This window comes from Elephantulus edwardii, unplaced genomic scaffold (genome assembly GCF_000299155.1).
Source record: "Elephantulus edwardii isolate Elephantulus edwardi_28Jun2011 unplaced genomic scaffold, EleEdw1.0 scaffold00092, whole genome shotgun sequence".
In the NCBI taxonomy this organism is placed as follows: domain Eukaryota; kingdom Metazoa; phylum Chordata; class Mammalia; order Macroscelidea; family Macroscelididae; genus Elephantulus; species Elephantulus edwardii.
Genome location: NW_006399842.1, coordinates 3,624,518 through 3,631,648, shown reverse-complemented (window position 1 = coordinate 3,631,648; position 7,131 = coordinate 3,624,518). Strand labels below are relative to the sequence as shown.

Genomic DNA, 7,131 nt, shown 5'->3' with positions numbered 1-7,131 from the left:
CTCTTAGCGAGGTCTGATGCCATAGTGAGTTGTGCAGCTAAGCCAAAGGTGGCGTCTCTCTGGCAGTTTGTATCCACCAGTGGCTCCATGAGGAAAAGATGAGTAATCTCTTCCTGTGCAATTTACAGCCTCCAAAATTCCACTATGAGTTGTTCTGATTCAACAGCAATGAGTGTCATATTTTTAATTTTCCTTCTCTTAGTCTATTTCATAGCCTAATATCTAATGGTGTTGTTATGTCCCCTGGAGTCGCCTGTGACCTATAGCAACCCATAGCAATCCTGCCCTGTCCTGAGCCAGTCTCACTAATTCTGACACACACCAACCCTATTACCCCAGTCACTGTATCAATCCATCTCATCTCAATCCATCCTTCCAAAGATGATGTCCTTCTCCAAGGACTGGCCACATGCCCAGAGTATGTGAGATGAAGCTTCAAAATCCTAGCCTCCAAGGAGAAACTCTCCAAGACTCTCTATTTGTTTTCGTGCAGTCTATGGTATGTTCAAGACTCTTCTCCAGCATCACAGTTTGAAGGCATAGATTCCTCTTCTGTCATCCTTAGTCACTGTCCAGCTTTCCAATACATAGCAAGTAATTGCAAAAACCATGACCTGGATTAGGTGCACCTTAGTCTCTAGATTGACATCATTGCTTTCCAGCACTCTGGAGAGGTCCCTGACAGCAGATTTTCCCAATGCAATTCGTCTTTTGATTTCCTGACTGCTGGTGCTAACAGTGTTGATTGTGGATCCGAGCAAGCTGTAATTGTTAATAACCTCAATCTCTTCGCCATCTATCATGTGCTGTCAATTGGCCCAGTGGTGACAATCTTTGTCTTCTTGATGTTGAGCTTCAATTCATATTGAAGACTTTAGTCCTTGACCTTCTGTAGCAAGTGCCTCAGGTCTTCTTCAGAAGACCTAACTAATTCTATTCACTTCTATCTATTCCATCTGATACTAGAATATAATGTGTTCCATTTGTGGTAAACTAAAGATGGCTGCAGGGTTTCTGCACGCTTCTCACCCAGACATAAACTGTGTGTGCTGTCTCCTTAAGTTTGGTCAAGCTCTGTGGTTGCTTTAACCAAGATGCAATGCTGTCTTGTGTTTCAGACTCAGCTGTTAAGAAGTCAGTAGCTTCTACTTCAGGACTCTAAGACCATTCCCCTTTAAAACCCAGACTCTGCAACCAAATTCACCTTCCTTGATGCCACCATGGCAGAGAGGCTGCAATCAGGGATCCTGGCAGACAGTCCCAGCTAAACTCAAGGTAGTAAATAAGCGAGGTATCACCTGGAAATTGGAAACCCTAGCCAGAGGCCCCTGTAAACACCACACTTTCCAATAACTGACTGTCCTTCCAAATCATTTCTAATTCTCAACCTAAAAATCATATGCAAGATAAAATGGTTGTTTTAAGATATTAAGTTTTGGAGTAGCTTTTATACACCAAGAGATTACAAATGCATCCCTCATTATAGTTCAACAGAGCACATTGAGATTCTGTCTAAAGGCTTGTTTGCTCTTGTGCTCTTGTTTGTTGTCAGTTGAGAGCAAAAGTCCAGGGAAAAAAGAGCAACCAGAAATAAGGGAGTAATCAAATGTAAACAACTCCAGGCTCTCTGCTCCTCGTCAATCGACAGATAGCCTTCTCTTCTTGTACAGCCTCAGCCGCATCCCTGAGACACAATGGTGAAGGTTGGAGTAAACGAATTTGGCCACATTGGATACCTGATCACCAAGGCTGCTTTTAACTCTGGCAAAATGGATGTCGTTGCCATTAATGACTCCTTCATCGACCTCAACTATATGGTGTATATGTTTCAGTATGATTCCACCCATGGCAACTTCAATGACACTGTCAAGGCTGAGAATAGGAAGCTGGTCATCAATGGCAAAGCCATGTCTATCTTCCAGGAGTGAGATCCCGCCAACTTCAAGTGGGGTGATGCTGGCACTGAGTATGTTGTGGAGTCCACTGGTGTCTTCACAGCCTAGGAGAAGGCTGGGGCTCATTTGAAGGGTGGTGCCAAATGGGTAATCATCTCTGCTCCTTCTGCCAATAAACCGATAAACCCCCATGTTGACAATAGGCATGAACCATGAGAAGTATGACAACTCTCTCAAGATTGTCAGCAATGCCTCCTCCACCACCAACTACTTGGCCCCCTTAGCCAAGGTCATCCACAACAATTTTGGCATAGTAGAGGGACTCATGACCACAGTTCATGACATCATGAACACTCAGACGACTATGGATAGACCCTCTGGAAAGCTATGGCATGATGGTCATGGAACTGCCCAGAACATTATCCCCACATCTACTGGTGCTGTCAAGGCTGTGGGCAAGGTCATCCCTGAGCTGAATGGAAAACTTACTGTCATGGCTTTCTGTGTCCCCACCCTCAATGTGTTAGTCAGATCCCTGCCATCTCAAGAAATCTGCCAAGATATTATGAAGACACCAAAAAAGTAGTAAAACAGGCATCAGAAGGGCCCCTCAAGGGCTTCCTAGGATACACCGAAGACCAGGTTGTCTTCTGTAACTTTAACAGTGACACCCACTCTTCCATGTTTGATGCTGGGACTGACATTGTCCTGAGTGACTACTTTGTCAAAGTCATTTTCTGGTATGACACTGAATTTTATTTCTACAGCAATCAGGTGGTCAACCTGATGGCTCACAATGACCTCCAAAGAATAAGAGCTCCTAGGACTACCAGCTCCAGCAATAGCACTAGAAGAGAGACAGAAATCCTCAGCTGTTAGAGAGTCCATGCCCCAACTCAATCCCCTCATACACTGAAAACCTCACATCCTTGACACAGTTTCCATTCAGTCCTCTTGAGAAAGGGGACCACACTACTAATGCGAACAACGCAAACAAAAATCAGAATAAATATTCTTTTGCCTATCTAATTAGCAAATTTCTTTTCAAGAATAAAGCATATGCTGTCTTAAAGGCATGGTGGTGCTAGGCACATTCATAGACAGCTGAAAGAGTTAACATTGGGTACAGTATTTTTGGAAAGCAAGTTGGCTTTAAATTTGGATATCTGTCCTAGAAAAAAAAACAAACTGACATGTGGACAAAGATTTATGCACAAAATGTGTTCCTCATAGTGTCATTTGTAATAGTAAAATATTATGGGTAAGAAAGACTTAAGCGTTGGAATTCAGGGGATGGCTAAGTAAATTGTACTGCCGCCACAAGATGGAATATTGTGCTACCATTATAAATGATGCTTATGAAGTGTTCTTAACGACATGGAAAAATGCTTAATGACACAACATTAAGTAAAAGAGCAAGATAGAAAAAGGTTATAAAGCATGATTTCAACTACTTTGAAAAGCATAAAAAGACTAGAAGGAAAGACGATAAAATGTTAATAGTGTTTATCTGTGGGTGGTGGGATTATGGGTGGCTGTTTTTCTTATTTACTCTTTGCTGTATATCCAACTCTGGGAACACATAACTTCTACAATTTCAAGGGTTCACACACACACACACACACACACACACACACACACACACACACACACATATGCATAATAAGAAAAGAACAGTCAGTGGTGGTAAATCCTTTGTTCAAGAGTCCTGAAAATAGAAGAGGAAATAGTGGGTAGATTTTAGGAGTCCTGGAATTGAAATCCGGAAGTAATGCAGACCATACAGGGTGAAGTTTATGTTTGTCCCTTCTGCGATAATTATTTGTTGAATGTATGAATGGTGTAAACAAGGAGCTGGCTCCCGTAGTGTGGTTTGATTTGATAAACAAATGCCACCTCATTCGCAGGATGTGGTTCTGCACTCACTACACGGGAACTGTTGAGGGCTGAGCAATCGAAGCACGAGAAGGCAAACAGAAGTAGGTCAGAGTCTGGGTAGGTTGTCCTCAGAAAAACGTCAAAGTCCTTGAATTTCGGACACTAAGAATCTGCCCCTGTAGCTCCTGGGACAACTTAGAGGCTTTTTGTAGTGATTTCATACTGTGTTGTTTATGAAGAAAACAAAAGCTGGCCAAACTCCTTCGGGATTTCAAATTAAAGAATCTTGGGAAGGAAAGGGACTCTCAAGATCATCTTTCTCATCAAAAATTTTGTTGTACTAATAAACAAAAAGCTCGAACAGTTTGGGTGATTTTCCCAAGGTGACCCATGAAGTGGTGCAGAAGCACACTGCTCTCGGCTGGATTCTGGGCCTGACATCCAGGTTCCTGCCTTGTGCTCTGCAGCCCCTTCTGTTTTTCAATGCTGCCCTCTCCAATGCCCCATGGGCTTCAACCCACTGGGTGATGTTTATTGTATTCATTTATTTCTTAGTATGTTTATTATCTGTGGGCTAATGAGGGTACATAACATTTCTGTCTGATATTTTATTGTTATGTACTATTGAGTTGACTATGACCCACAATGACCCTATGAACAGTGGTGCTGAAACTTGCCCTATCCTGAATCAATCTCATTGTCTCTGACACACTTGCTTCCATTGCCATAGTCACTGTGTCAATTCATCTCTTTTGTGTCAGCTCTCTACCCTTCCAAGCATGATGTCCTTCTCCAAGGACTGGACCCTCCTGGCAACATGTTCAAAAGTATACAAGACTGCTTCAAAATCCTTGCTTTCAAAAAGCAAACTGGTTTCACCCACTCCAAGACAGATCTATTTATTCTCTTTGAAGTCCATGATATGTTCAATACTCTTCTCCAGCACCACAACTAAAAGTCATCAATTCTTCTTATTTCTTTATTCATTGTCCAACTCTCCGATGCATAGCAAGCAGTTGAGAAGATCAAGGGTCTGTTAGTGTTTAGGCTGACATCGTTGCTCTTTAGCTCTCTGGAGAGGTCCCTGACAACAGATTTTCCCAGTGTAACTCATCTTTTGATTTCCTGACTGCTGGTGCCAAAAGTGTTGATTGTGGATCTAAGCAAGATGAAATCAGCAACCTCAATCCTTTTTCCATCTATCACTATACTGTATATCAGCCTGGTGGTAAGAATCTTTGTTTTCTTGATGTTGAGACGCAATCCGTAAAGAAGGCTACAATCTTTGATCTTCTACAGCAAATGTTTCAAGTCCTCCTCCATTTTGTTAAATAAGGTTGTATCATCTGCATAAAGCAAAGGTTGATTAGTCTTCCTCTAATCCTAATAAAGCCAGTCTCCTAAATGATCTGTTCAGCATATAGATTGAAATGTATGAAGAAAGGATACAACCCTGACTCACTCCTTTCTTGATTTTGAACAACGTAATATTTTCTTGTTCTGTCCAGACAATAGCTCATTGGTCTAAGTATAGGATTACATAAACACAATCAGTTTTTCTGGGATTCCCATTCTTAATATTAGCCACAATTTGTTGTGATCCACACAGTCAAATGCTTTTGTATAGTTGATAAAACATAAATTTATAACCTTTTGATACTCTCTACTTTCATCCATGATCCATCTGACACCAACAGTGATATCACTAGCACCACAGTCTCTTTTAAATCCAGCTTGTATTTCTGACAGTTCTCTATCAATGTACCATTCAGGTGTTTTTTTTTATAATATTCAGCAAGATTTTGCTTACATGTGATATTGGTTGATAATTTTCACATCCTGTAGGTTCACCTTTCTTTTTTTTTTGAATGAGTAAAAATATTAATTTCTTCCAGTCAGTTGAACAAGCAGCTGTCCTCCAGTTTCTTGGCACAACCTGGTGAGCACATCCAAGGCATTATCTGTTTGTTGAAATATCTCAATTGGTATTCCAATTGGGTTGAAATATCTCAATTGGTATTCCAGTTGGGTCCTTATTTTTTTGCCAATTCCTTTAGAGCAGCTTGAACTTCCTCCTTTATTATTTTTGGTTCTTGACCATATGCTACTTCCTGAAAAGCTTTTGAACCAGTCAATTCTTTTTGGTATAATGACCCTGTGTATTCCTTCTATCTTTTTTGATGCTTCTTGGGTCATTCACTACATTGCCATAGCATCTCATTTTATTGGTGCTCAATAAATATTTATTGAATGAACAAATGGATGGATGGATGGATGGATGGATGGATGGATGGATGGATGGATGGAGTGAGTACCTGTGGTGTAGTGGCCTAGTGGCAAGAAGCTGCACTGCAATCCCGAAGGCATGCAGTTCAAACTCACCAGCTGCTCGCTGGGAGAAGGATGGAAAGCTCCTCCCATGTGAGGAAATGTCTCTGCAAGTCTGCAGGACAGTCAGCTATAGGTCAGTTCTGACTTAATGGCACACAACAACAACAGTATGGAATAATGGAAAGGTACTGAGTCCTAGAGTTGTATCATCCTGGGACAAAGAATAGTACTGCCAAATATCAGTCATTACACTTCAGGAAAGTAATTCAACCTCTCTGAGTCTCAGAGGCTTTTGTTGTGAAATTGAAAAGTTTCTGAGTGTTAATTATACATATAAGAGAGACATAGTTACAAACTTTTGCTTAGTCCCTGCCACCATGATAAACATTAATTAAATACTACCTTTCAGTTTGTCTCCCAAGAAAAAATCTAAGGCATAGCTGTTGTCACTTGAAGTTTACCAGTTCAGTCTTGGCTTCAGCTGTTAATGTGCAATGAACTAACTCACTCACATATTCCTTACATACCCTAGTCTCTTATTCATTTACTCACAACCATTGAGTTAGGTCCAACTCCTAATCTAATGACCATCCACTATAATTATTAGAAATATGCAGATAGTTGTATTATGAGATATTTGCGTTATGAGATATTTGCGTTAGCAGCACACCTTGCTACATATTGTGCCACCAGAGTTCCTTCATATGTCACAGTCACCAAAAAAGGAATCAGGTCAATACAACAGGAACTCCTATGGTGACTGCCCATATGTTGGTGTTCCTGAGTGTTGGGAGATGAGAAATGGAAATGACCCACTCTTTCCAGTTGACCATCTCAGCAGTTGGCCCTACTCAGAAATGATGAGACTATTCCATTCTCCTCCAAGGTTAGGACATGTATGGTTCTTTCAAATTAGAAATAATGTTAATGCAGTTGTTATTATCATTGTATGTAATCAAGCTGGAATCATCCCACAGCTGACGCTCCAGTGAGCTTTCAGAGGCAGTAAATTACATGAGAGGAGATT

General features: G+C 41.0%; 1 pseudogene; it reads left to right on the top strand.

Annotated features, from left to right (window-relative positions):
• The first annotated feature begins 1,694 nt into the window (after window positions 1–1,694).
• On the top strand, window positions 1,695–2,774 carry LOC102857955 (annotated as a pseudogene).
• The last annotated feature ends 4,357 nt before the right edge of the window (window positions 2,775–7,131 follow it).